The sequence below is a fragment of the Silurus meridionalis genome, chromosome 8 (assembly GCF_014805685.1).
Source record: "Silurus meridionalis isolate SWU-2019-XX chromosome 8, ASM1480568v1, whole genome shotgun sequence".
Classification (NCBI taxonomy): Eukaryota; Metazoa; Chordata; class Actinopteri; order Siluriformes; family Siluridae; genus Silurus; species Silurus meridionalis.
The window spans coordinates 21,763,183-21,779,458 of NC_060891.1; positions in this window are offsets into that span (position 1 = coordinate 21,763,183).

Sequence of the window (16,276 nt, forward strand, 5' to 3'; positions counted from 1 at the left end):
ACTATCTTATGTTAAAATATGGTGTTCACCATTCTAGTTCAGCTCTAAATACATATAAAATCTATTTCAATGTGCATTTTACTATACAAGCTTTCTTGGCTTTAAAGTAGCTTTGTTTTCTTTTATAGACAGCTCTCTGGCCCTCATGTTGGTTTATCCTTAACATCAAATGCAGTCTTCACAGGTAAAACCCAGAGCTCAGTTTCTTTAAGAATCCTTGTAAACTACACTAACTGAAGCTATTCACCATACTGTATTTTTATTTTTACTGTACTTATATTTATTTTTATATATTTTTTATTTTTTCCCCCAAAACCAAAGATATTTGAGTTCCTAAAGTTTATCTTAATGGCATTTGGCTGAAATTCCACCTGCATGCAGAGGTGTTATAAAGCTATCATTAAACATATCCTGATACTGGTTCAATAGGTCATGAACGAATAATACATCACTTGAAAAAATCATTTTCTAATTAAGCATTCATTACATTTTTGCTCATATACCAATTTATATGCATTTAAGAGAAACATTTTAGATCTAGATTAAAAACTGTGTTTATGTTGAAAATAACCTAAAAGAATGTCCTAGGACTTAAGCTCTGTAATTTGTGGATTTATGTGGTGAGAAAGCTTGTGTTAAGAATACTGAAAGGTATGTACATGTGTCAGCTTGCATGACTAATAACTTTTTAGAGATGCCTTGCATCTAAGAAGGATTTTTTATGCTGTTTGAGTGATTGTACCACAGACAAAAAATCAAACACACAAACAAAATTACAACAAAACAATCTAAATAAATTAACAAACATAGTGTTTTGCGAAGCTGTGTACACAAACATGACATATGCCGTTTTATGATTTAAGCAAATAGATTTTTTTTTATTGATATTTGACATTTTCGATATTCAAACATTAAACTATGCCAAAATCAGCTTTGTTTACTTAAGTGCTTTATGGCGATTATAAATTCTTAGAAGGACTACATAGTGTGACAAAGTTATGTATATTTTTAATTAAAAAAGTTTCATATTCATGAAAATTTTCATATTTCTGGTGTTTTATATAAAATATTTACAAAATGCAAAACCTGGAACATAACTATTACTCTGGAAATAGAAAAAACAACAACTTATATGTGTAATTGAAAAAATAGAGCTAATATTCAGATCTTTTGCAATCAGCTTTTTTTGGTGCTGGCTGTATAACCTCTGTTAATGTTAGATCTGTTGGAAACTAGCTGATATTTTAAATAATGTTGTTTTTGCCTGGTGTCTTAATGTGCATATTTATGGAGTTGGAGTTCTCATCACTTGAAAACCACTTGCTGCTGCTGAGGATGTCTCCACATCGAAAGCTGAAAAAAAAACTTTTTCTGTTTACTGTGGATGGTACCACTTAGTATACATTAAGATTTCTTCATTGATATTTGACTGCCATAATATAAACAGTTCTTTTGCAATGTGTTTTGCACTCAAGTCTCCATTAGTGAACAGATGATGACCTCAAAAATGATGAAATTATAGTGAATGAATGCCCAGGGCATCCCTGATGAAGATAGATTCTTTTTTAATTTAGGTTTCTTTCTCATATCATCTCAAACAGTCGATCTTTGCCACTGCTGCTTCTGACTACTTATTAGAGATACAATTTAGGAATTTTACATTTATTTCTGTAAAGCTGTTGTGTTAATGTTCATTTGTTAAAAGTGCTATACAAATAAAATAAAATTTAATTGAAATCCAAATCCATGATCTAATTAAATATAATATAGGGCCTTCCATAAAGTGTGCATTTTGATGACTTTTTCAGATCCACATTAATGGGACTTTGTTTGTAAGATCACTCACTATAGCATATAGTGACTATTGGGAGGTTATTTTGAGGCATCAGTTATTTGAATTCAGAGGCATGGAAGGAGCTTGGCACTACCAGAGCTTCAATCAGAGCTGAGCTGAAAGCATGGACGTGTGCTGCATCCTCACATCTTTATCCCTTTCAGAAGGCTAATTTACACCCATAATAGAATATGGCATAGTTCTATGAATTCACTTTGATTTTCAATCAAGAGTCAAAATATAAACTCAAAAATGACAGCCCAAACATTCAAATATCAAAAACAATAAGTATATAAGTACACTCTTTAAATACAACTAGCTTTCTCACATTATAAAGGTTAACACTAATGAAGGCAAATTCCAAACAGGTGAGAACGATGCCTTGGTAACTATGGAAACAGTTTAGTATTCCTTGTGTGTGCATGCAGGTTTATACAATATCCTGTAAGGTTTGAACTCTTCCATGAGCCGTCATAACCTGCACATGGTTTACACCATGAGAAACAATACATAAGTGTATTACATCGATCTCAGTCACTTGTCCTGCTTCTTAAATTTGTGTGAACATAAATTAAATTAGAATTTGCTATCGATTTACTGATTCAGTTTTTGTCTAAAATGCCCGAAAAGAAAAATGTCCTAGGACTTTTTTTTTTAGACAATTTTAAACTATATTTTAGAATTACTTTAAAAAAATCACATCACTTGAACACACCAATGATGTATTAGATTTATTGGCTGTAAACTGTAGATGTTTACTCTGGCTGAAAATACCAGCTTGGTATGAGCAACTACCAGCTGTCAAAGCATAGGCAAAGCTGATTAAACTGGTGGACCATCTTTGCCAGTTGGTCAAATTTCCAGCCTCCTTATTATGTTGGATTACATTGATACATGACTAAAATGCTTAAATTTAGTTTCTACTTTTCATGCTGTTCAGTGTTTTTCTTTAAAACAACTTAGTCCTTACTCTAATATTTGCATTAGTAGCAGTAATTCAGCTACATGTCCATTTTATATATATATATATATATATATATATATATATATATATATATATATATATATATATATATATATATATATATATAAAATATATATAAAATATATATACACAGCAACGTCTTGCTGGTGCTACTGTATTTATATCTTAGAATATTGTGCTGATCTCCTGAAACAACTAGCCTACTGTGAGGTCTAATTTGAGAATTAGTCACATCTCTGAAATAGTGTTTGAGAAAGCATGAGTAATTTAATTATAATCTGAATTAACTTCTAAATATATTACAGAATTGTATACTGATATTTACATTTATTATTTAATGTCATAAAATAACTTCTCCAGGTTACGTATAAAACCATGTTACCAGAGAAAATTAGACACTGCCTTAAAAAATCTTTGGAAACACTTCCGCATTGTCCACACTCTGAATCATGTGTATAATTATCCAGTGGAAGGCGTGGCATCACCGGCGGAATGACGTCACGATCAGGAAGCATAAAAGCACATGAAGTGAAACCAGCACTGGCTTCTAAAAAGAGAAGGAAGGATGGACCAATCCCTGCCCAGTGTGGATGGACACAGCTGGGGCAAAGGACAGAGGGGCCAGGCGTAGCACTGAGGTCAAGGCTATAGAACCTGACAAAAGTCAGCTGGTTGGACCAGCTCGCAGTGTTGCAAATGTCCTAGCGGAAAACTCCAGAGGACAATGCCATAGAGGCAGCATCAACAATCTATCTGCTGAGCGTCTGTTCTGTGGACGTATATGTCCAGTGCTTACATGGTCTGGGGCCTAAAATGGAGGAGGAGAGAATGCTGGATCATAACAGGTTGTGGGAATACCCTGATCTAGGGTAGAGAAAGGCACTGGCTAAGCCTGGAGTGAATTCCAGGAAAGAATGGGCCACAGAGAGGTCCTGAAGGTCCTCTACTTTCTTAAGAGAGGAGATGGCCAAGAGGAACCCATTTTTCCTTCATGTGGGCAAAAAAGACATCTCAATGCCAGACCGCTAGATGCTCTGATTGAGCCAATGTAAACCAACTATCGATATAATTTAGAATGTGGATGCTCCAAAGCCTTAGTGGGGCCAGTGCTGCATCCACACATTTTGTTAAGGTGCGGGGTGAGAGGTCAAGACCAAACGGAAGGACTCGATATTGGTAAGCTATCTGTATATATATATATATATATATATATATATATATATATATATATATATATATATATATATATATCAAAGCATTGTTGTTTAGTATCGAATATTAGTATAGTGTAGTAACACATGGTTGAAGGACACTGTTGAAAATGCCTGGGCTGGCAACAATACTGATGCCTGTAGGGCTGACAGGATACTCTGTCAGGATAACTGTTTATCATAGTCAAGTCAAAATTAATTACACAGCTTAATTCTTCATGTGTGGTGTTTGGGTTGATCAGTTGCTTATTCACAGTTGGTGAGAATATCCAGCACTCTGCCATTGTACACAGATGTGAACAGATGGTCACAACATGATTTAATTGAATAAAAAGTATTATAGCCAGAAGGATCTGGCTTGCTAGGTTTGGTCAGGGTTCAGTTACTGCTAGCTTTCTGCAAAATGTATTTAAATATTACAAAAACATATTTTAATGATGGACAGATTGTCAAGAGGTCTGATATGCTGGAATAACTGTGTGTGCTGTTGGATTAGTTAAATCAAATTATGATTTGTGCTTTAACATGTTTTTAGTTTTTGGTTTTAGTGTTGTAGCACTTACAAAATATGGACATATCTAGAGAAATTTGTAAACATGCATGTGTCTTTTTTTAATTTATCCAGATGGTTAAATAATTAATAGCTTGTTTTGGTGAATCGACAGAGACAGCTATTTGAATAGCTGTGTAGTAAATACTGAGCTATTTGGAGGGGAATAACAAGGTAAAGTGGGATCACCACCATGCTTGATGCAGATTAATAAGACACAATAAATGTATGTTACTGAAATATATGCACAGCCCTGTGCATAGTCAGGCCACTCGTTCAGATAGACAGGGGAATGTTTTAGCTCAGTGTGCAGCTATTGAGCTAATGATGAAGAAGATGATATTAACTCCTTTGCCTCCACAGGCTTATAATAAACGGTACCTCTGCTCTCTGAAATAGCCTCCCACAGCATATTTCCGACCCAATTTCAAGGGGCATTTAAAAGAAATTCCCCCAAAGCCATCTCTCCCAAGTCAGTCAACTAACCAGTGTTTCCATTTCTCATTCCTTTAGCAAAGGCCATTACTGAATGCTTTACAACACGCCGTCATGCCGACAGTCCTCAGGGTCTGAAGGATATGAATCAACCTGAAACAGTGTGCACACTCGAGCCTGCAGAAATGCTGAATTCTATTTTAGGTTTGTAAGAAACTATACTTTCTGTCAGACCTTCACTTGTTTAAGAATGCATTGAGAGTCACTTCATAAATTACAGACTCCTATTCTCTCGCCCAGTCACTAAACCTTCTTTCTTTCTCTCTCTCTCTCTCTCTCTCTCTCTCTCTCTCTCCCCACATGCTACTTCTTCTCCTGAGATACTACTGAACATGTCTTGTGTTTTTATAACTCAAGCCTAAAGATGCATGAGATGATTCTGTGGATGGTACTACTTGAAGAAGAAACCATGCATATTGGTATGGTTTAACACTGTGACTATGAATACCAAGAACAGTAATCACTCAAGTCTCCATCAGTGGACATTTGATAACTTTAATCAGAGTCGGGCCATGCATTTGGTACCTGGGCCTTCAGTGGGGACTTACCCGACTTAATCCACCTCTTAATACCACCACTATCACGTCGCAATTATATAAACCATCAAAACTATACAAAAACGCAATATAACAATGCATGGCATTACAGAGAGAGAGGCATTTCACATCTGGAGGGTGAATACCATTTTACTACAGCAAGAAACCCAGTGAAGACAACTCCAAACACTCTATACTACAACCGCAACCGTGCACCTACATCATCTGGAGCAGTTCAGAATCAATATTTGTCTTATAACATGACAAAAACATTAAAATGTAAATAAAATACAACCTACTCACCAGAAATGCAGACTCATAATTTGCAGCACTCCCCAGAGGCTGTAAGCCAGTGGTTCTGCTCGTTTTCACTGGTCTGGGAGTAGAGAACAAACCCTTTTCCAGGCTGAGACTAACTAGCTAGCGTCGGGGTTAGCCGACCTCCTCACTATGTCTAGATTTTCTTGAAAATGAATTTTTATGTATGTCCACGACCAAATAAATGTATCTTCCTCTGTAGGCATTAAAAAAGTCTAACTGTATGCAGTCGACTACACCTGTGTTTTGCCAGTCGAACTTGGCTGTAACAGTTTCCCCTCTGACCAACCAATCAGAGGACGGAAAAATGCTGACGCTATTCTGGGACAGCTAGCTGCACTGTGAGTTGAATATGAAATCTGATCTGTTAAAGAAAAAGAGCTATTTCTTAAGGAGACTATGGTAAAAAAGGCCAGCAGTACTGACTTTGAAGGCCCAGGGCAGATTAGATTGGCATGGCAGCACATAGAGGCTGAAATCTGATTGGACAAAAAAAATCTATCATCCACATACACGTACTGGAAGCACTGCAGCCAAGAGAAACACTACGAAATGAAGAGAATAAACTGTTCGGAATAATTATATAAAATTTCATGGAACAAATATTAGAATTTAGGTTGTAAATGTAGGTCAGTGCTTCTGATAGAGTTTAGGCCAGCAGAGAAGGCTTTGCTGTCCCTGACCACATGCCACTGATTTTAATTGACAAATGCTGGGATGTATATGCGCTACGTTTCTTTCTTTCTTTCTTTCTTTCTTGAAAGACATTAGGAATATGGAAATGTATACATGTAGGAAGGGGGCTTTATCTATTTAACAAAAGAGAGAACATGTATCCAAATATACTTTGTCTTATATAGTACAAAATCATGCTGGTGAATGTCTACTTATTTCTACTCAGCAGTGAATTAACTTAAAAGGAATAATGAGGGTTTTTTTTTAAGGATTTTTGTTTGTTTATTATTATCAATCTTACATTTTTACAATTATATTATATTATATTATATTATATTATATTATATTATATTATATTATATTATATTTTTCTGAAAACCTTATATCATGGCCAGTGATGTGATGGAATTTATTTATGATCTTGCATCACTGTATATACTGTACATGTATCTTTATTTTACTGTTCACTGAACATTGTACATGACTTGGATGACAATAAAGAACTGACTTGATTTATTTTCTTTATTTTCCAAAACAAGGTGTAGATTTATGGCATGATTATTCATCAGACCAGCATGACCAGTATCTTAAGGTATTAGGTTTTTTTTTTTAAATCAGGGTAAAAGAGCTGCATTATTAAAGTCACATCATGCACTGGCATGTGCATAATTGATAATGTATTTGTTGAACATTCCATTGCAAGCCTATGGTCAATAACAAAAAGTTTTTTCCCGTCTTTGCAGCTATAACAGACTCCACAGCCTCTTTTGAGAAGGCTTTCCTAGTTTTTAGTGCATGGGTATATGGATTTGTCAATTGTCAATATGCTTTTGACTTTTTTAATGGTTTAGAATGTATTAATTATTTATCATAATTGTCTCTTTAGTAAGGAACTTGCTTTTCATATTCATTTTAATGTTTCATTCATTGTTAGTTTTTAAAGGGTCTATATTGGGCTGCTTTACAACAACTTTTATACACTTAAATTTAACATACTGCACATTTGCATTTGGTTTCCAGTGCAACAATAATCTAAATCTAATCTAAGCCTTTGGAAGAACACACTCTCCTGAAGTAATGGCCTCTCCCTATAGAATGAGATGCGCTCATGATTATGCATGCATGCTAGGTGTCAGGGAGCACCCTGCTTCTTCTCCCGTGTGCGCCCCGCCCGCACGGAGCTTATCACCATCATACTGATTTCGCACACCTGTCTCTCGTTAAACACACCTATATAAACACTTCACTCACTTCACTCCAGCATCCGGTATTGTTTCAGTTTGGACTCTGTGTGTAACTCTGCGAAACTATCATTAAACTCTGTTTGCAGGTGCTTTCGGCTTCCGCCTCTGTCACTGTCGCCTAACAGAATAATGGACCGAAAGAAAAGTACGACAGGAGAGAAAGGATTTAACCGGCTCTCACCTCGCGATGGATCAGCAACCCAGCACGGCATCCGATTCGGTTTGGGATCTCATCGCCATGCTCCCGGCAGCTTTCCCTTCTGCAGCGGTTTGGCAAAACCCCCCCGCTTTCACAGGCAGTTCCAGGGCGCTCCCGGCTACCTTTTCAGGAGTAGCTTCCGAAAGCCGCGGTTTCCTGCTTCAGGTGAATTTACATATTAAGATGCAACCACAGCGATTCCCTACCGAACGCTCAAAGGTGGCTTTTTTTATCTCCCTCCTCGCCGGGAGAGCACTGGCTTGGGCGCAGGGGGAGGCCGCCAGCCCAGCCACACACTCCTACGCTCAGTTTACCGCGCACTTCCTATAAGATTTTGCGCCTCTTTAGGAATCCTTACCACAGCCGACCAGCTGCTCAGCTTACGTCAGGGGAATGAAAGCATCACAGACTATAGCCTCCGTTTCTGCACCCTGGCGGCATCTCATGGCTGGAATGAGTCAGCGCTGCTCAGTGTCTATCGGCTGGGTTTAAATCCAGGGATTAAACAGATAATGGCTGTGTATGACGACACAGTGGGGTTGAAGAGCTTTATTATTCCAGCTCTGCAAGGTGCATCAGCTGCCCTGGACGTCGAGCAAATGCAGTGGGGCTCACAGAGACTGTCCCGGAGAGAGAGAAACTGCCGCCTGGTCGCTGAAATACTGCGGGTCACCGGGACACTCCGTCACTAGGTGCCCCACGCACCCTGCTCGAGCTGCGAAGAGTACTGTTGAGTTTCCACCAACATCTTACCCCTATCCAAGCTATCCGTGACTCTCCTAACCCCCGCTCTCTCTATCTCTGTATGTGCCCTAGTCGACTCCGGCTCAGCAGGGAACTTCATCTCCCAGGCCTGCCTCGACTGCCTTCGCCTTCCCAGAGAGAGGGGCTCCAAGGACCTAGCGGTGCAGACCATCCAAGGATGCCTATTGGGTAGGGGCTGGGTGAAGTACTGCACGCGGTTTGTGACACTATAAGTGGGGCTATTTCATCGAGAGGAGATTCGGTTTCTGGTCCTGGAGAATCCAACGGTCAGCGTGATCCTGGGGAGACCTTGGCTACAAAATATCTTTATCTACTCACAGAACCTGGAGGTACACCTGAGACACGTGTGTGCCGTCCTGAAGGTACTTTGTTCACACCGGCTCTACTTGAACCTCTCAAAGTGCGAGTTCCACCGCCCAACGATCTACTTCCTGAGGTACATCATCAGTGCGGAGGGGATCCAGATGGACGAGAAGAAGGTGAGGGCGGTAAGGGAGTGGCCCATTCCTGAGTCAATTAAGGAGCTCCAGCGTTTCCTGGGTTTTGCGAATTTCTATCGTTGTTTCATCCAGGGTTACAGCCGGATCACTGCCCCCTTCACCTCGCTCCTCAGGGGTAAGGCCATTCCACAAGCTTCGCTGGTGTTTCTGTAGCGCCCCTATTCTGCGTCACACAGACCCCAGGAGCCTTTCGTGGTCGAGGTCGACGCCTCCTCAACCGGGGTGGGGGCCACTCTCTCCCAGCGATCGGGAACCCCTCCTTGGCTCCACCCATGTGCCTTCTTCTCCCACAAGCTCTCCGCCGCCGAGCAGAACTACGACATCGGCAACCGCTCCTGGCCATCAAGCTGGCCCTGGAAGAGTGTAGCCACTGGCTGGAGGGAGCTGAGCACCCCTTTACAGTGGTCACCGATCACAAGAACCTCTAGTACCTACGGAGGTGCGGACGTTCAACCCCCGCCAGGCACGATGGACCCTCTTTTGCATCAGGTTCCGGTTCCACATCACCTACCGGGCTGGTGCACTGAACGGCAAGGTAGATGCCCTATCCCGGATGTACGGGCCGGACGAACCCAGCGACCCGGAACCCATTCTTCCTCCTGCTCTCATCTTGGGGCCTATCGTCTGGAATATCAACAGTGAGATACGCACAGCGTCTCTCCATGAGGCCACGCCTGCGGGGTGCCTGGAAGGACGTGTCTTTGGGGACCAGGCACGGGCCACCCGGGTGAGAGGAGGACGGTCTAGCTCATCCAAGCGCGATACTGGTGGCCAAGAATGATGGAGGAGGTCACACGGTACGTGCAGGAATGTTCCACCTGCGCCATATCCAAGGTCCCGCGCCACCTGCCTGATGCCGCTCCCCATCCCTTAGCGCCCCTGGTCCCACCTGGGAATCGACTTTGTGACGGATCTGCCCCGGTCGGAAGGCCACACCTGCATCCTCGTGGTGATGGACCGATTTTCTAAAACCTGCCGCTTCGTTCCCATGAAGAGCCTGCCTACCGCCCTCGAGACAGCAGAAGCCCTGTTCTATCACGTCTTCCGGAACTTCGGACTCCCGGAAGAGATTGTCTCAGACAGGGGTCCTCAGTTTACGTCTCGGGTCTGGAAAGCGTTCTTCAAACTCCTGGGGGTGTCGGTTAACCTGAAGTCGGGATACCACCTGCAGTCCAATGGCCAGGCCGAGTGAAAGATCCAGGAGTTAAGCTGTTACTTGAGGACCTACTGCGGCCAGGATCAAGGGGAATGGTGTCGGTTTCTGCCATGGGCCGAGTCTGCGCAAAACTCGCTCCGCCAGGACACTACGGGACCCCGTTCCAGTGCGTGCTACGGTTCCAGACGCCCCTGTTCCCCTGGTCGGACAAATCCAGCAATGTGCCTGCAGTGGATTCCTGGTCCCGGGAGAGCAGCAGAGTTTGGGAGTTGGCACACACCCAGCTGCGTCGGGCCCTCCACCATACCCGCCGACACGCTGATGCAAGGCGGCTGGACTCTCCGCGCTTCCGTCCGGGGACCTGGTGTGGCTGTCGACCAAGGACCTGAAGCTGAAGCTGCCCTGCTGCAAGCTTTGCCCCGGTTCATTGGGCTCTTCAGAATCGCCGACTAGGTCAACGACGTGTCCTACCGGCTAGAACTGCCGCAGAGGTACCGTATCCACCCTACCTTCCATGTGTCCTTGCTTAAACCTTGTGCCTCTCCTGTCTCTCGCCCCCCAGGTGGCCCTGCTGCGCCCGCCCAGCCGGAGGTCATGGACCAGCCCGGCGCTGGAGGGAGGTTCTGGATTCTGTGTGTAACTCTGTGAACCTAGAATAAACTCTGTTTGCTGGTGCTTTCGGCTTCCGCCTCTATCACTGCCGCCTAACACTAGATCACATTATAATGCCTTTTTAGAATAAGCGATTCTCTTGTCATCTTAGATATGAATGCGATTTTTAGAATTATGTATTGAATTTCAAAGAATTCATACTGCATTCCAATAATAAAAGCAGCTATAGGCCTTTGTAAACAGGCACCTTAAGAGTGCTGTGCCTGCAGATTCTGCTGAGACTGTATTTGATGCCTTTGCTTCAATGCATTTTGGGATGTTTTTCCTGAATTCCTCCTGAGTTGTTGAACTTTTTCTGAACTATGGTGTTTATTTCACCTCTTCGGGTGGCATACGTGAAAGTGAAATTGTGACCTGTCTTTTATTCAGTTAAACAACAAGCATCAAACACCACACACTGTCTCTTTTCATGCAGAAGTGATTTTTCTCCGATGGAGTCTAAGTTTTCCTCATGCTTTACTGTCTGTATTGTTATATCTAAATATACAGTAGCCTAGTAGTGATACAGTTGTGGCTTAAGTTTTTATAAGTACTTTTAATGCATGTTACCAAACATTTCCTGTGTTCAAAAAGGTCAAGAAAGGTTTTGAATTTTTTTCAATAGGAGGTATTTTCTTTTTACAGATGGTGAGTTGAGACAGATGCAAATGCAGTTTAAATGTTTTAATTAAGATTAAAGCAGATATAATTAAAATGGTAAGCAAAGACAAGGTCAAAACACAGATGAGAATCAGTTGATGTACAAAAAGGATGTACAAAAAGGAAAGAGCTTTAGTAGGCAAGCTAAAGTCATAAAGCAAAAGACTGGCACAAGAAGAAATGCTTGGCTACATTCAGGACTGACAGCAAAAAATTAAAATTACTTTGTGTCTGTTTTCAAAAGTGAAGTCTTGAAAAAAAAAAAATAATAGATTAAAAAAGAACAAAAAAAACACTTATTTCAGATTTCATTCAGAATTATAGATTTTCAGTCAGTCAAAAGTTTACACACACTTGTCTTTGCTTTTTAATTGCTTGAAATTGGATAAAACTCTTTTCACAGTACCAGAATCTTTTAAGCCATGTTTTTATTGCTTCAGTCAACAGGTTGTCTCTGGGATTTAGGTCAGGGCTTATTGATGGCCACTAAAATACCTTTACTTTGTTGTCTTTAAGTCGACTTTATAGATATGCTTAAGATCACTGTCCTGCTGGAAGATCCAGTTGAATTCAGGTTTTCACTCTTGGGGTGATGCTATTTTGAGATCTTTCTTCTTCATGATACATCTATATTTTGACTCCACCAGTTGCTTTTTTAACAAAGCACCAGTGCAACATGATGCTACTATCTCCGAGGACAATTCACCAGCATACCAAGTTCTTCGCTTCTCAAAATCAAACAGATTAAATAAGGCTAACCATAAGTAAGCAGAGCAAGGTTTGTCTGTGTTTTTAAACAAATGACATGTCTATTATTTTTATACCAATTTTTAATAGCGATTTTATACAACTAGGATGTAAAGGAAATATGTTTAAGCTGATCTCTGCATGATAAATATATGTAATGAGGGAAAAAATATTTTGCTATGTAAGCTTTAAGGATATTTTGTTTGAAATACTTAATGACTTTGACTGACCATCGGGTGAGGTTAAGGAAGAAAAAAATGGCAGCTGGGTAACTCATATGCCTCATGAACTACTGGTGGCATTGCTTGAGTTTGGCAGATTGGTTAGTTCAACCCTCAGTTTTTTGTTGATGCATTAGTTATTGTCATAAATATAAACTGTATCACCAATACATCTCAACACTTTTTATTTTCAAAATGTAGCTGTGTGGCGCACATGACAAAAAGGTGATTAGCATGAAAAAAATGGTGAGACACAATATAAAGATTTTTAACGTTGGTCACAATAATTTCTCCAATCACCTCTTGTGATGGTTTGGTTGGTTATTCTCTCTCTCTCTCACACACACACACACACACACACACTACACAAGCTACTACTCCTGAGATACTACTGATTCTGCTCTTTAGACCTGCCCAATGATCTACTTTTGGGTGGTGTTCTTATAACGTGGAAACACTTAATGCTGCTAAAAATGGTCCCTAAACATCCATGAGATTTCTATGAATGGTACCATTCGAAGAAAAAACATGATGGGTTTGGACTGCAATTGGTACAATGGTTTAGGACCACAGTTTCTCTGACAAGTTTAGGACTGCAATTACCATGAACAGTACTCACTCAACTCTCCATCAGTGGACCATCAGTGGACCTTTGAGAACCAAAATAGACAAAATGTTAAAACAATGATATGATGTCTTCTGGCCCATATAATATACATTTAGAAAAAGGAATTGTATTAGAATGCCACCCAGCTTGAGACAGGTTCTATGTTTATTCTCTTGTTTTCTGCCTTGCATCTTCTCAGGGAGTTGACACAACCAAGCATTTGGCTTGCTCATTAGGAATACATTTTATAACTGAAAGAAATTATAGTCCTGAATTGATATATTTCTCTAATTATGCTTTGTGAAAATGTCACTTACAAATAACATTTTAGTAAATGGAAATACATTTTATAGAATAAAGCTACCGCTGAACAGAACAAAGCTATTATAATTTTCATGCCAGATTTTAAGACATTAAAAAAATTACTAATAGTTGTTAGGAGGAGATAAATTAACCTTTTGAAGATTGATACAAGGCTGAATAAATTCCACATACCCTCAGGAAAATTAATGGATGTTGAAAAGGGAAGAAATATTATAAACATAACTATAATAAATAGATAATTGCATTCCTGTATGTCTATTTGTAATGCTGTTGCAATGAAAGTGAAATTGATTGACTTATTGATCATCAGGAGTGCAGTGGACCGAATGGGATTACACTGAATTACAATGCAATTATTATTTAAAGTGTTAAATCTTAGATATTGGCTCCACAGACAAAAAGCAGTCTATGCTCACATGTTCAATCAGCTAGTTTGGGGTTGTACTGGCTCACTTTCACTGGTGTTATACCTCTGGCACAGAAACTTTGGGAATAAAGCTGCCATTGCAGAGCAAAACGGATGCTTTCATCATCACCATAAATATTGTAAATTATAAAAAAAATTATATTACACTAATTCTTTATGATAGTTATGATTTGAGCACTGAAATACTGGCACTTTCCTTTAGCCCAGAAGCTTAAATGTCGTGATAATCTCTTAGAATGGTTGGGAGATAATTTAGCATTTGCACCTTTTTTTTTCTAATTTGCACCTTTTTTTTCAATGCCATAGCCTTATAACTATTTACTTGTTATATATATATATATATATATATATATATATATATATATATATATATATATATATATATGCTTAATGGCATTTTGCTGCTGTGTACCTGTACTATGCGATGACAATAAAGTTGTATCTATCAATCCATCTAGATTGCTATTATTGTAAATCGCCTGGTGGGAATTTGAGGTGTGAGTGCAGGCTGATGACCCTGAAAAATGTTCAGAGGATAACAGTGATGGGATGTTTTATGACAAGAGAAAACAATGCTGGAGTAAAGCTATTCATCTCACTCACTATAAGGATGTTGCAGTGCATGAAAGAAGAAATCATCTTACCATTTTCGGGAAAAAGATGCATTTCTTGGTAGCAGCCAGATATTTGGTTTCCTTGAACTTGCTGGAGGGTAGTGTTTATATTCTAATGTCTCGCTCAGTGTCTGACATTTCACACACAGGTGTCCATTGTACTGCAGCTGTGTATTTACTGATGTCTGAAATTTATGAAGAATGTACAAAGAAGACACTGAAATGATTTTTTAGTTATATTATATAGTATAAAAATATTTAATGAATCTGACTCTACAAACATTCCTTGTTTAAACAATAAGAAGCCTGAAGTCAGTGTGAGGTTCCAAGTTTGATCCTTAGCTTGGGTTACTGTGAGTTCTCCCAGAGTGTTCTCATCTTCATATTGGTTTCCTCCTGATGCCCAAAAACATACAGGTAGGTCAAATGGCTATGTTTATGTTTATGTTTAGATGGGAATTAGTGCATGAATAAATAGTTACTAAAGATGAGATATAAATGCAGAATTGTTTATCTAACTGCTTCTATCACAGCATTGTGACATAACATAATGATATATTATGATACCATTATGATTCTTTTTTTAACATAAATCTATTACACATAAAAAGAATAAAACACAAACCAACAAATGCATGATGTATGATTATGGAATTGAAAAAGTGGGGACACTTTAACAATCAGAGGACTTCTGGGTAGCTTTTGCTTTTGTGCCATATATTCTAAAGAGTTTTGAGTAAGAGGTGTTAAATAGTGAGATGAGGCGAGATGAGGAAATAGTGAGTGTGGAAACTACCAGTGGAGGAGATGGAAATTTATAGTAAATTATAGCAAGAAGGAGAAGCCTCAGGAGATGTATTTCTCCTAAATTGCACAAGTAATATCTATTAAAATTAATTTCATGCAATATCACTCAAAGGATAACATGAGCAACCTGAGCAGCCCAAAATCAAGAATATAGCTGTGCAACTTTATTTTTAATTTCTCCAAGCTCTCCACCTACTGCTGCGTTTCATGCACTGGCTTCCTGCAGTGCCGGCATCAAGACTGAAACACTTTTGCTTGCCTAAAAAGCAAAGAGATGTTTGCACCACCTTTTCTTTAAGCCTCTAGCCTTGCTCAACTTAACCCAACATCTTTCATTGTACAAGGAAGACATTCATGTTCTTCTCTGCCTTAATAGCCTGGGTGGTCAAACAGCTGAGTCACTGGCTATCTTTAGATAAACATCTACCTCTTCAACAAACACCTAAGTAAGTTTTAAAACTCTTGCCTTTATTGTTGTTGTTGCTGCTGCTGTACATATAAACCCACATATCTAAAATCTTAAATGCAGTCCCCATTTGAAAAGGCATTATTTGCAAATGTTTGAAGCAGACTGCTAAGCCTGCATGCTCAAAGTTCAAGGTTTAAAGATGTTTATTTGTCACAAACATATTACATCGCATACATGCGATGTAATATTCATCTCACAGTCAAATTCCCTTTATATAGTCATTCCTTTCATCTACCATAGTTGAAATAATTTTCTATAGTGCAAAGAATGTTTAAGTCAAG